This window comes from Apostichopus japonicus, chromosome 12 (assembly GCF_037975245.1).
Source record: "Apostichopus japonicus isolate 1M-3 chromosome 12, ASM3797524v1, whole genome shotgun sequence".
Classification (NCBI taxonomy): Eukaryota; Metazoa; Echinodermata; class Holothuroidea; order Aspidochirotida; family Stichopodidae; genus Apostichopus; species Apostichopus japonicus.
The window spans coordinates 10,672,276-10,687,387 of record NC_092572.1 but is presented as its reverse complement, the minus strand read 5'-3'; the positions used below and the strand labels follow the sequence as shown (position 1 = coordinate 10,687,387).

Sequence of the window (15,112 nt, the reverse complement as noted above, 5' to 3'; positions counted from 1 at the left end):
TTTCAATTGGCGCAGAATATAAAGATAGACGAAATAATATCAACATGAACCGAGGCACCATAATTGGGGGGGGGGGGGGTCCCTTGGAGAAATGAGTCATGACAGAAATCCACACTTCTCCTGCCTTTCCTTCACAGTTGGAAGTCTGACCTCAATATATGACCGTTACTAGCAAATTTTCGAGCACAGCTACTTGACCCGGAAGTAATTGTTTCGCGCAAATCCGGTTCTACGGACTTCGGTTCGCTACTTCCATGTATGGATGTATTCGGTAAAATTCGCAAACATCCCAATGTCATTCGGGTTTACGAGTATCGTAGCTCGATAAAGGATACTTTAGAGACTCAAATACGATCATTTCCGGAAAGAAACGAAGATTTTACCAATAGAACAGTGCATTTTCTTATCGACGACCAACGCAAAAACATAAAGGTAAGTCAAATCGATTCGACGTCTATCGTTATGTGACTTTCGCGTCTTAGACAACTTTTAAACGTAAAAATAGCATTTTTGTAATATATAAGCTTGAATCTTACTCATACTTTTCAGAAAAGTTGTAACTCCCCCGAAAAGTGTGATTTTTTGGTCAACGAAAATGGTGCTCCTATTTGGTTTTGGTTGCCCCTAATACATATATCCTAACGTACATTATACACATATACACGAAAGCACCGTATCCTATAACGTGCAGCCTAGCGCTATATGTCGACTATGATGTAGCTAGTGCTAGATTTGCAACGTCTCTTATTTTTCGTAATCTTTCTATTCGGCATAGATTCCCTTCATTTTTTGCGTTAATATGGAAAAATCAGGGAGTTGATAAGTCACGGTACTACTTATGGCTACTAGATAGTTAAAATTTAAAATTTCGAGGGCATAGCGGACAGTAATATTACTGTACTAGGCCTAGGCTATGCCCCTAGTACAAGCCTAGGCTAGCCTATAGGCCTAGTACTTTTGTATTTACTAAAGTAATATACTACGACAAGTTTTTACTACAGGTAGGCCCTAGCCTAGTTTTAGTAATACTAGAATACCTGCATAGTTTAGTCCAATTTTAATAATGGACTAAGGCTTATAACCTTTAGTTGTTAGCCTACGCCTTCTTGTCCTTGTGTAATAATTCTAAGGGGCCTGTTCTTGAAAAGATTTGGACTGCATAAGATACAATTTAGTATTATTATTATTTTACAAAAATTATTAGTAGTACTAGTAGACTGCCTTTGTACTATGTATAAGTTAAGATCATGGCTTATTATGAGTTTTATTGAAGCTGGACTGGGTGAAAATTTCCTCCATCCTGGGATCGGGATCCATTTCAATGTCACTTTGTTACAAGTGTTCAAGACCGGTATTAGATCCATGACTTAAGTCTAGGCCCAATTCCCTATGCTTAATATGTAGAGCAAGATACGTAACACAGAAATAAAACTAGCTTGCTTTATACTGCTTACACTTTATACTTATTGCTATTACAGTTAGACCTACTGCTGGTACTTGAGAACAATTGCACCTCATAGAGCCATGTAGTTGTACATAGCTACTTATAATTCCAGGTGACTTAAAACAATATCAGGGATCATTTTGTGACAACATGTTTTGCTGTTAACGAGAGTTTACGATCTTTTTATTGTTATGTTGTTTTCTATGATAGGTACAGTAGTAGAAGTACTTAGTCATTCACGTACAGTCTTCCCTATGTGTGTGTGTGCCACACACAGATTTCTCTAAGGTGCTTTCCCATGTATATATGACCAAAAAAAAGTTATTCCCAAAAAGAAGAAAAGTTTCATTCACTATTAGATTTGTTTTGTTATGTATAATGACTAACATTGCAAAATGCAGTTCCACTGGTATTAAGTATTAGCCCAGAGAGCTTCCAGAGTTTATTACATCCTCATGTTTATTATCCTCATATCTGAAGTCTTCATATAAGAGTTTGTTTATAGAAATCTGTTAATAAATGTAGTCTCACATTCTATTTAATACTATATATCTTTAAGTTCCTAGCTCTCTTATATGTACCCGTAGTAAGAAGGAATGCAGCCTGTGGATCAGTTAAGTGCCTGTTGTTACAACTCTGCTCCAAACTATTGTTTGTTTAATCAGGTTGTATTATTAGTGTGCTACCTTTAAGCAATTTTGTTTTCTATATATGTGTAATTTACATTTTTCCTCAGTTTCTGTTATACTCTTATAGAAAGAACAAGTTGTGTGCAGCAACAGGCTGTAATATACTCAGCAGTCTCATGCCTATTCTCTAGCTAACTCGAACAGGTTATTGGCCCAGTCACATACACTGGAAGTAAACTGTGTAGAATAGATTGTTGTTTGGAATTTATGTGCTGATTTTGGAACCATTTCTTGGGAATTGTCGGTACTTAAATTGGTTAATTTAGTCGTGACAACTGACCAATATGGCTGGAACAACAGAAGATATGACGTGGAAAATTAACAAAATGGATGGCTCGAACTGGCTGACATGGAATTTCCAGATGAGACATTTGTTTCTTGCAAAAGGCCTGTGGGCTATGAGGATGGCGCAGGAAAGTTTGGGGTTACTGTATGTGAGAAGTAGAAGAGTGCAAACTTGAAAAAGACACAACTGGCATTTTTCACCATTGTGCTTTCAATAGCATCTAGTCAGCTGGAATTAATTACAACAAGTGAGAAACCTAGTGGTGCTTAGGATGCCTTGCGTACTCTGTTCGAAAAGGATTCTCTAACCAACAAAATTCAGCTCAAGAAAAAGTACCTCAGAACTGAAATGGCAGAGGGCAAGTCAGTTGGAAATAATTTGAATTATATGAAAGGAAGTATGGATCGTTGGGCTGCTATTGGTGCTCCTATTTCTGAAGAAGACCAGGTTTTTTAAAGTTATATGTCAAGTTTGGACTTATTTATTTACTTTCTACTCTTACCTTTTACTTTTATATATTTGTCTTTTAATTTTAATCTTATGCTATATGTCACAGGTATATCTCACCATTTCAAAGTTACAAAACTATCCATCCTGCCACCTGAACTGTTTTTGCTATGTCATGCCTTCACTATGCCACCTTGAAATACCCCTTCCAGTCATAATGCACTTGACATTGTGTGTGATTTTTTTTCAGACAACATTATTGTATGAAGTCTTCACAGTATGAAGTGTGTTTCATTTCAAGAAGTATTCAAATTTTGTTAAGCTATTCCTTCCATTTGAACAAAGTATTTCACTTTGAAGTGTTCGAAGTAATTTATATTTCATGCCCATATTTTCACAGGACATTAAAACATGTTCTTTCATGGAGAGTGTCACAAAATGTTTTTTGTTTTCTTTTTTTCTGTTGCTTAAAGTGCCTTATTGTTACAGTTATAAAATCAATAAAAGACCAGGCAACTCTATTTCCACTGTTGACTTATGTTCTACTATGCATGTGCAAAAGAAAAAGAAAACAGCCCTACTCAAAATATTTGGTCAGAGTATCCATAGAACGTAATGTATCCAAACACGTCCTGTGTACTGAAAGTCCGCTTTTAATTAAAGTCCCCATATGTGGCAAAACCACCTCATCCCTCCAAAATACCCTAACTCTTCCCAAAGCTGGTGAACACCACACCCATCCCAAAGCTGGGAAACTCCAAACCCTTCCCCAAATCCGCTAAGCACCACATTCCCTCCCCAAAACCCCTAAAAACACCACACCCCTCCCCTAAACAACACACCCCTACCCAAGCCACAGTACTTAACTTCAATATTGGCAAGCAGTTATGTAGTGTGATACATGAACCAAACAAGGATTGGTATTGACTGGAAAACTGTTAACTGATATTTATTGATGAATATAAGCAACAGATGAGTACCCAGCTTTGCAGAATCTCACTGAGTAAGGGCTACTGTGGAATTATGGTAAGTGGGTAAGTATAAATCATTTGGTATTGTAGGTATAAATCATTCGGAATTGTTGGAAGTTCCTTAAAAAGCAACTAGAAATAAGGTTTGGCCTAGGCCATGTTACCTTTGTATATTCAATGTGGTATGACCCCTTCAGTTTTGACAACAGACTCAGGAAAATTTGTGTTACCTTAATAGTTACCACCATTAATTTAGCTAGAAAGGAAACACCATCTCCCTTGCCCCCTCCCCCATTTTGTCTCTCTTACCCCTCCCATACGCAGCTCTCAGTAATTTCACATTTTACCTAATCATATATTAGAATTTGGGACAAAATTTCTTCCAAACCTTTGCACAACTTAAATTACTTAATTTCACGCCACAAAACCTAACATTCCTGATAGACCGTACACTAAAGGAATGGGTTCCACTACATTGAAAACGATTTGAATGAAGTCTTGTCGGTAGTAGCCCATAGCATGAAAACGGCTTGGCGAAAGTCTACCTAATTTCAAAATGGCGGCGACAGCAACAAAATCGCCGAGTCGAGGTAATCGTTTTGTGACTGGCCGTCTTAGACAACCATTTCACCGAAACTTTACAGCATCATGTAGGAGAGTACAAGATCCACAAATGGGAGAACTTTTTTGCTGTAACTCTCTTTCGTTGGTTCGTTTTGGTCTATTTTGTGTCAGTTAGGAATACATGTGTGAGGACGAAGTTGGATTGCAATCGTTGTTTCATAGGTTTTCGTTGATTTTTTCTCGGGTATCTTTGCCCTACCATACATTGGAATTACTTTTAATCCATTCTGTGAGGTTCCGGTAAGTTGTAAACTATCAATGTCTGTAAATTCTGTGAGTGAAACGTAGGACCGACTTTACGTTAAATGCGGGCAAATTCAAATTTAATGATATGCGTGATCGTTGATCATTCTTCGAGGTCACGGGGTCAGACTTCCAACTGTTCATCGAAGGTTCATATTTTCCCAGCCATGTGTTATAACTTTGACCCATCCATTGTTCAATTTGTATATACTTGATAGTTACACCTAGAACTCAGCATCTCGGATGGCGAAGTAATTTAATGCGGTTGTTTTATTTTTCTTTGGAACCTCATATATACAGTGTAGGGTTAACAAAACTAAAAACACTATTCAACTTGCGTTAGCTTTTCGTTCAACTTTCAAATAAAATCAACGTCCCAGTTTAGACAAATGTTTGTCGTTTTCAATACCATCCAACCACAAATTAAGAACCGCAAGACGAATATGGATTACCTTAAAGACATAAAGCCTAGAACCATCGACATTAAACTAGACAAATGAGAATCACATCAAAGCCCTTGCTCTGAGATGTAGTCGCGCGTCTCAAAGCGCATGCTCAGTTCAGTAGATTTGACGAAATTGGATCACGAATTTTACCAAATGTAACACGCTTCAATATCCTTTGAAGATTTTGTCTAATAGGACTGACATAAATCCTACTATATCGATCTTTTCTTCAGTTTTCATTGGACGAAGAAACTTGCTTGTTTCTTGATTTTTGTCATACCCGGCGGGCCTTAACAACTTTGTAGCCTCTGCAGAAGGGAATTTCAACAAGTGTATACAATAACCTATATAGAACTTTATCCATATATAACCTGCACTGAGATGCTCATCCTGTGTATATCGAGCCGTTTGTACAAAGTTTGTTATTGTCTAATACAACAGAAAGCATTCTTGCTCATTATTGTCGCCAAAATTAAGTCAATTTTGCTATGTACCGATGTAAAGCAAATATGGCCTGATGTCAGTAAAATAGTTAAAAAATTGAACAATTGAAGACTGGAACGCATTGAAAACCACAAACAAGTTTGAAAAAAAAGCAAAGATTTTTTTTTAATAATCTGTGTCCAGATTATTACAAAATCAATTTTTCAAGATCTTTCTTAGTTTAAACAAAAATCCCATTGAAATATTTGATCCATTTATTTTCTTAATTAACGAGATGTTTAGTTTTTCTACAATATTTGTTATAATTATGGACTCACGTAACTTCATATAGGCTATATGTAAGAAACTGACAAACGCTGTGTATATATGTACGTGCGCCAGTGTTATTGTCTGTTGGAACCTGTTAGCTAACAAAACGAGAGGCCCTTCATTCAGTGACTATATAAGTCAAACAGCAAACATGCATAGCCTATGTATATATTTTCCCTTCAGTGTCTGGTCAGTTCCGTATAACCAGGAGTTATGGGTTAGAGGGGCACCAACAATTTAAGAAGGGTGCACCACTGAATTAAGGAGGGGCACAATACTCATGTCCTGTAACTCGTTCAGGTTTTATACATGATGTTGGCACAGTTTTTGGCGGCGTGTGTGTGTGGGGGGGGGGGGGGTGGAGTATCTGCACGGGGACAAGACTTAGGAGACCGAAGGAGAATCTAGTAGCCACAAGAACTCTCAAAATGATAATTTGTATTCACTTTCTATCCTTGTCGCTAAATTATTCGGAAAGTCAGTTGCTTTATATGTGTTTGTTTTACTCTTTTAATATCATTTTTGTTTTGTTTGTTTTTCTTTCTTTTCTATAGGCCTAAATGTACCAATCTCAAGAGTTAAAACCCAGGATTGTATATTTATATATATATATATAAATATATATATATATTATTATTATTATTATTACAGATAAGGGTGACGGTCGTGTTTCACTAGGGAGCTCCTATTTGTAGCAGTTCCCTGCATGCCTGCTATGTTGATGTTGTCAAAAGTATAGGCTCCTGTCGTCATGGTGTCACGCGCGCAAACCATTACACGATAGTATAAGTAAATATAGTATGTTGACATCAATGTTTACATTATCGCTATATATGTTACAAAATGGTAACATGTGACACATCATCAAATTTGAGACTTAGCATCTGGGAGGTCGTGGGTTCGAGCCTTGGTCTGTCTAAAGTAAGGTTTTTCTGTTTTGTTTTTCCCATAGGAGAAATGCATATGAAATGGTCTCCGAAAAGTAACCAAAAAAAATTGCGTTAACCTTTAAAATTGGACAGCCACACATCCTGAAGTGTAAATTATTAAGCTTTTCGGTTTCTTGCACCTGCGCATCTGGTTGTATAGCTTGCACGATAAGATATACTAAAGGGGGTGACCTCCAATATGATATAAATATGTATAGTGCCGTTTGACGTTGCATCGGATTTAATTCATTTATTGGCGGAACGAAGTACCAATTTTTTATCGCCCAAAAGTGTAGGACTTCACCCCAGTGGAGCTGTTGCCCTACTTATAACAGGAGACGTACCCACTAGTGGCATCAATCCTATAGCATAACACGAAAGTGATTGACGAGTTTTTCACCCTGATCGTAAACCTAATTCGAGTTTCTTGACCTAGGAAAGGAAAACACAAATTGTAAAAACTTAATGACCTCCTGTCTTACTTAAATGCAAAAGCGGCGCCCCATATGATCATAAAAATAAGTAAGCAAATGTATTAAATATATTTCTTTTCTTATTTAGAGTCGATTTGTGGCTTCGCGTGAGGATTTAGGGTTAATTCTCGAGGGCCGGGGGAGGGAGTGGATTAGTGACAATTTTTTCACTGTTTTGGGGTTTGACATGGCACCTTCCTTCTTCTTAGACATTTCTAACCATTTATCACAGATGTCCAGCCTGTCTTTAGACATAAACTCTGCTCAGATGATATTAAATATATATATATATATATATATATATATATATATATATATATCTTCCGACAAAAGCAGCGTTAGTTGCAGTGACATCACCATGGCAACGGATCTGACAAAAAATATTTAAAATTGCTTTTTATAGAATATAACGTAATGTATCCACAGTTATTTGAAGAAACAACACGGACCTGTCGAATATTTATCTGCATTCCGTACGATAGGCGCCACTTCCACTCTCACAGACGTGTCACATTTTCCAACAACAAAACATCCCTGCGGTTGTCGCAATACATATCCCCGAAATATCCCCCTTATGGTGCTACATTGCATAACAGCGAAATTTTCATTGCCCTGTCACATTGCATATCCCGGAATATCCCCTTACATGTCACATATAGCGTAATAAGGAAATATCACTGTCACATTGTATATCCCGGAATATCCTCTTAAATCTCACATAGTCTCATAACAATATATCCATTTCACTGTCACATTGCATATCCCGGAATATCCCCTTACATCTCACATAGCCTCATAACAATATATCCCTTTCACTGTCACCTTGCATATCCCGGAATATCCTCTTACATCTCACATAGCTTAACAACTAAATATACCTAGGCGGAGTGTATAGCCTAGTGGTTAACGCCGGCGTCTCCCAGTCATGAGATCCCCGGTTCGATTCCCCGCCGACAGCAATGTGTGTCGTCTGGCAAGGGTGTTGTTCAATAACAACTTCCCGACATGGACGTTAAATGGATGTGTGCCGAGAGATTGGCTTCGGTCAGCTTGCGAGTCTAAAAGCCTCCATGGCTTCTTTCGCGAGTTCCTACTTGCGGGAAGATCACATATACATACATACCTATCATATATAGTGACATTGTATATCCCGGAATACCCCCCTTACATCTCACATAGCCTCATAACAATATATCCCTTTCACTGTCACATTGCATATTCCGGAATATCCCCTTACATCTCACATAGCCTCATAACAATATATCTTTTTCACTGTCACTTTGCATATCCCGGAATATCCCCTTACATCTCATATAGCCTCATAACAATATATCCCTTTCACTGTCACTTTGCATATCCCGGAATATCCCCCTTACATCTCACATAGCTTAACAACGAAATATCACTGTCACATTGTATATCCCGGAATATCCTCTTAAATCTCACATAGTTTAACAACGAAATATACCTATCATAGTGACATTGCATACCCCGACATACCCCCTTAAATCTCACATAGCCTCATAACAATATATCCCTTTCATTGTTAAATTTTATATCACAGGAATAGCCCCTTAAGTGTGACATTGTCCAAACAACGACATATTAATGTAACTGTTGCATTGTCTATATCACTGGAAAAGTCCCTTGGTGTGTCAGAATGCCAGCAATCGGCATATCCCTCTTATAACTATACCACGTGATTTAGTTACACATATATATCATAGAACGCGAAAAGGACCGCGACAAGAAGTTACGAACTCAACCTCCATGGTTCTTCAAATATGTAAGCTTATTTAAGGAAAATATGTTTGTGATATCAAAAGCGATGCCAATTAAATAACATCAGTTTACAAACTGACAATTTTTCAGAGGGTCGTAAGAGTTGAATTTGATGAGCGTCTTAAGGCTAGAATACTGGACGTCCAAATTCTCACACAATATGATAATATTCCGACAAAGATGTAATACCCCTTGCCATGGTCGAAACAGGGGGGGGGGGACTAAGTAACATATTTTTTAAGTCATTGTTCGGTAGAAATATTTGTGACGGCAACTATGTCCTGTCATCAGGAACCATAAATGTGTCATCACACACCACGTGTTAATTTGAACACCCCTATGGCCGAGCTATGTTTTAACAACCCACAAGAGGTAGTTAGATCTCAAAGGTCAGTCGTTTTTAAAGACTTATGATTTTTTAATATGTCAATAATATGTTAATATTACAAGTTATGACACGATATACAACCATAAAAATAACACGTGGTGTTTTTTGTTTTTGTTTTTTCTTCTTCTTGTTTGTTGTTTTATTTTTGTAGTAAACAACTATATACTCGAATCTCGCTTTGGGAATATTGAATAAAACTATATTTGTATTATGTAAATAAAAACTGATAAAAATAGGGTTAGAACATCAAAGAGGTCAGACCTCAAATTGTAGGTTTATAGTGAATTTAAACGGTCATTTCAACTTATCACATCACGTGTTAAAGGAAGAAAGCAAAATACGATAAAAACATTTCGAGAATCTAAGTTTTCTGACCTTTCGCACGAAATTCACTGTTGGCACAAATTTAATGCTTTATATATTCAGTCATAATTATAAAATCAGCATAGAGTAGGGTGAGTGGAGATGGATAGGGAGAGGGATGGGAGGAGGGAAAAGGGGGAAGGGTACGAGAGGGTGGTAGGGTAGGTGCATGGGGAGGGCAAGCTATAGGGGCAGGGGACGTGAAAGGGACTGAGAACTGTGGCCACCCGTTTTGTCTACATGACGTCCCCTTTGACATCCTATATGAGTATCCTCAAATTGCGTTTTATTTGTTACGTATTTATTACAAAGGAAAGGACTGTGAGGGGGTTAGGGCCGGTAGGGTACGGGCAGGGGATGCGGCAGGGGAAAGAGACAAAGTTAGGAGTAGGGGGTAGCGAGATGGAGAGGAGGGGGAAGTAGTAGGCAGATGAAGTGGAATAATATATATGGGTGCTAAGTATTCTATAGTGTCTAAGGGTAGCATGTTTCGTTTACATTGCATTTGTGTACATAGTGTCGACCCGTTTTGTTTAGATGACCTTTGACATCATACGACTATCATCAAATTGCGTAATTATTAGTCTTTATAAATGTGGATGCGCACATATTGTACCATAGACTGACCCCGCCAAAGGTTTGAGATAAAAAGGTGGGAGGGGGCGGGGCGCGAATTCAAGTCTTTGTTCATTGGTGTTGAAATTGCCACCTTTGGCAGCACCAAGCCCGCGTGAAAATCACTGTTGCGGATAGGTTACTATTTTGGCCACCCCCCCCCCCCCATACCCGCACTTGACAGGTGTGCTGTATGATAGGGAAACTAAACGAATAACAGCTGGTACATATATGTATATATATATATATCTATATATATATATATATATATATATCACATTAGTAAACCCTAGCAGTCTACCTCAAGAATTATAAATAATAATAATGAAATATATGTAATGAGACATCAACACAACTTAATTTGAGATTTTCTAATACAGTCAAATTTGCGTCACTCTGACCAATCTGTATAATTTTATCATATAATTCTATATTCCTTAGTATAATTAATTTAATATGAACCGTCAAGACATTTTATGTGTCCCCAAACTTTAAAATAATAATTGACTGATGTTTTTCATGAGCCGATATACATGCTCAAGTGCATTATTGTGCCATATTGTACCATAATATACCACGAAAAAAAATAATACACACTTATGATATAACATATACAATGTCAGAGAATTATACAGGCGTGGATCCGGCAGTGTGGATTGTACACCACCCCCTCATCCCCACCCCCTGCTTTTCATCCCCACACAAAATATTAAAAGCCCAACCCTGCGTGTAATAGATTTAACTTAGACCTATTTATAGCCTATATATGTCGCACATAATGCACCATTTAGCGTCTAAAATTTTAATTTTCTCTGTGGGAGTTTACCCTACATCCGATACATGGGTGTCGGCTTCAACGCTCTCAGGGCCACAAGCCCTTCCTTTGTGAAATCCTGGGATCAGACCCCTGAGGTATTTCACATACGTAAACCTAACGACATAATACTCAGGCAGTTAAATATTACGACGCTTAAGCGAGTACCGACGAATGTGAGAGAAGTCCGCAAGAGCTTATGGGTGGCTTCCAATCCAACATTTTAACTCAAATTTGGAATCAGTTCAATTAAGAAAGTCGTTTGATATGGAAAAACCGTAGATTGCTCTTGGATGAAAACCCCACCGTACTATGACCCGGCCGGGGATCTAACCCCGAACCTCCCGATTGCTATAGGCCTAAGCCTCATATCTTCAAATGCAGCCACCGCCTTTATTCACTCGGCCACAGAACCGGTTTATTCTTGTACCCTCCATTCTATACTGATACACTGTTTTATCTGTATATAGATAATATAGCCACGAAAATTTAGGCAACTACACACCATTTAATTGTACGTTATATAACGATGATAATATTAATTAATTGTAATGTAATGGCTGGTTTTTGTTTTATGTTCTCCTATGGTTCTATAGTATTGTGTATACCGCGATGTGACGCTGTTAAATACACATACCAAAATTCATGTCCGTCGCACGCGTACATACATAGGCTTATCACCATGGTTATAAACTTATTACGGGTACACGCTATACGGCAAGTGTATATGAGTACAAAGATACTAAGTACAATCATTATTGCCATTGGCATATGAGTACGAGTTCATATCCTACTTGGCGATCACGAGTAGGCCTACTCATAACTATGCCAGAGTGCCACGAGTGAGGACTCATTACAAATATGCCTCTTATCGTGATTACGTTCATGTAACATTTTGTTTCTGTGTTTCTTTCTGTTAATTTTGTTTCTCTGTTTACTTTGTTTCATAATAACATAAATTAACAAAAACTGTTAGCAAACTGCTTATCCACTAGAGAGCCTGTGTAAGAGAATGTGTAAAAGTAAGTTGGCCTGACGTTTCGATCCTAGCAGGATCTTCTTCAGAGGCTACATGACAAGTAACAGTAACAGAAGGGACAAAAACAGGCACAGAATACAGACAGGTTAATGAGCATGGTGAACACAAAGAGATAGCCTAGATGTTATTTTGTTTGTTATTATTATTTGTTTCTTTGTTTTTTGTTCATTTGTTTATTTGTTTATTTAGTTTATTTAGTTTATTTAGTTTATTTAGTTTATTTAGTTTATTTAGTTTATTTAGTTTATTTTGTTTATTTAGTTTACTTAGTTTATTTAGTTTATTTAGTTTATTTAGTTTATTTAGTTTATTTTGTTTATTTAGTTTACTTAGTTTATTTAGTTTATTTAGTTTATTTAGTTTATTTAGTTTATTTAGTTTATTTAGTTTATTTAGTTTATTTAGTTTATTTTGTTTATCTTGTTTATTTTGTTTATTTTGTTTATTTTGTTTATCTTGTTTATTTTGTTTATTTTGTTTATTTTGTTTATTTTGTTTATTTTGTTTATTTTGTTTATTTTGTTTATTTTGTTTATTTTGTTTATTTTGTTTATTTTGTTTATTTTGTTTATTTAGTTTATTTAGTTTATTTAGTTTATTTTGTTTATTTTGTTTATTTTGTTTATCTTGTTTATTTTGTTTATTTTGTTTATTTTGTTTATTTTGTTTATTTTGTTTATTTAGTTTATTTAGTTTATTTAGTTTATTTAGTTTATTTAGTTTATTTAGTTTATTTTGTTTATCTTGTTTATTTTGTTTATTTTGTTTATTTTGTTTATTTTGTTTATTTAGTTTATTTAGTTTATTTAGTTTATTTAGTTTATTTTGTTTATTTTGTTTATTTTGTTTATTTTGTTTATTTAGTTTATTTAGTTTATTTAGTTTATTTAGTTTATTTTGTTTATTTTGTTTATCTTGTTTATTTTGTTTATTTTGTTTATTTTGTTTATTTTGTTTATTTTGTTTATTTAGTTTATTTAGTTTATTTAGTTTATTTAGTTTATTTAGTTTATTTAGTTTATTTAGTTTATTTTGTTTATCTTGTTTATTTTGTTTATTTTGTTTATTTTGTTTATTTTGTTTATTTTGTTTATTTAGTTTATTTAGTTTATTTAGTTTATTTTGTTTATTTTGTTATTTTGTTTATTTTGTTATTTTGTTTCTTTGTTTTTGTTTTTGTTTGTTGTTGTTGTTCCTTGTTTTTACTTTGAAAGGAAGGTGGGGGGGGGGGGGGAGCGCTTGGAAACTAGTATTGTATGATGGGATGTGTATCTCGGCATGGTCACATTTAGGCTACAATTATATTAACTGTTGTCTTTCTGCTTACATTGTTACTCCGGTTGCGAATTTTGATAGAACGAAAGTAACAGATTATCATTTAAAATTTTGAGAGTGTGACAAAATACAGGTTCATGCGGTCTTGGACATTTGGTAATGTTCTAGTACAACCCTCGTGCAGTGAATCATCTCTATGGCAACCTAGTTTATACCATGAGATTTCGTACGGAATGCCAAATGTATCAAAAATGTCCAAAACTATATAAGCATGTCCAAAAAAATATAAGCATGTCCAAAAAAATATAAGCATGTCCAAAAAAATATAAGCATGTCCAAATTTATATAAACATATCGAAACTAATATAAGTATGTCCAAAAATAATATGATCATGCCCAAAATAATATGAGAGTGTTGAAAAATTATATGAACATGTCGAATGTAACTGCTAACTTCAACTTTTTAGTGAACATTTTGGCATCTGAATTCACGCCATCTGTTGCAAAATATCCAAAAAAATATAAGCATGTCCAAATTTATATAAACATGTCGAAACCAATATGAGTATGTCCAAAAATAATGAGAGCATGTCCAAAATAATATAAGAGTGTCGAAAGACTATATGAGCATGTCCAAAATATAAAAAAGTGTCGAAAAATAATACAAAAGTCTCGAGCGTAACTGCTCGATTCAACTTATAATGAACAGTCAGGCGTTTGAATTTTACGCCATATGTTCCAAATATCAAACTTTTTATTTTGGTATGCTGAAAACAAAAACACCATATCCAGCGTAACTTAAGACGATGTACAGTTCATCCATTACCGTATTAGTGTGTGTGTTAATATTTTAATGATATTTCGATCAAGAACGATTTTATTTTCGAGGAAATATTAGTTGAGTTGTTTCGTAGCGCGAGTGATCAACCTGGCCCCAAGGTGCTGTAACTATCAGTGAGTTTAATACGAAGAACCACTGTGTCCAACATTCCACGCGGTTTAATCAATAATATGTAGTTGGCGAGTTCTTCCCACGTTTCCATCTTGAAATTTAGTTAAAAGGTGAGAGTGAAGATTAAACGTTGAATACCCCTAACCTAGGCTTATTTTTTTTTAATTCTGGGCTAGTGTCCGACTTCGCCTGGTAACCGTAATTAAGTGTCACAATTTTCCGTTAAAAAAGTAACACAGTATAGTAGTTCATTTTCACTGTCAACGTACGCATGTGTGATAACTACTGTACGTTGTTAGCGCTTGTGCATGTTGTACGTACTTTCGCACGTGAACTTCTTTGCCTTCGCAACAATATATGAATAATCTCAGCACCTCTAGGCAGGGCGAAACCACTCACATTACGTAGGGATGTAAAAAGGAAAAATGTTAGGTGATGGTCTTGTTTTTACATATTTTGAATTATTTGCGTCACAAAAACAGAAGAATGTTTCAATAATATATTGTCATAATAATAACCATTGTGTCAGTTGATACAAATTACCTCCAAAGAAGGTATTGTAAGCTAATTTTTTTCGAC

General features: G+C 35.7%; 1 protein-coding gene and 1 long non-coding RNA gene across 2 annotated transcripts in view; one reads left to right on the top strand and one right to left on the bottom strand.

Annotated features, from left to right (window-relative positions):
• Positions 1-15,112, bottom strand: part of LOC139977841 (probable G-protein coupled receptor 156) — a 62,689-nt gene that overhangs the window by 26,657 nt on the left and 20,920 nt on the right. The window lies entirely within an intron of this gene.
• LOC139977222 (uncharacterized) lies at positions 132-3,387 on the top strand. Its single transcript, XR_011796482.1, has 2 exons — positions 132-432; positions 2,181-3,387. It is a non-coding gene; the product is annotated as an uncharacterized lncRNA (long non-coding RNA).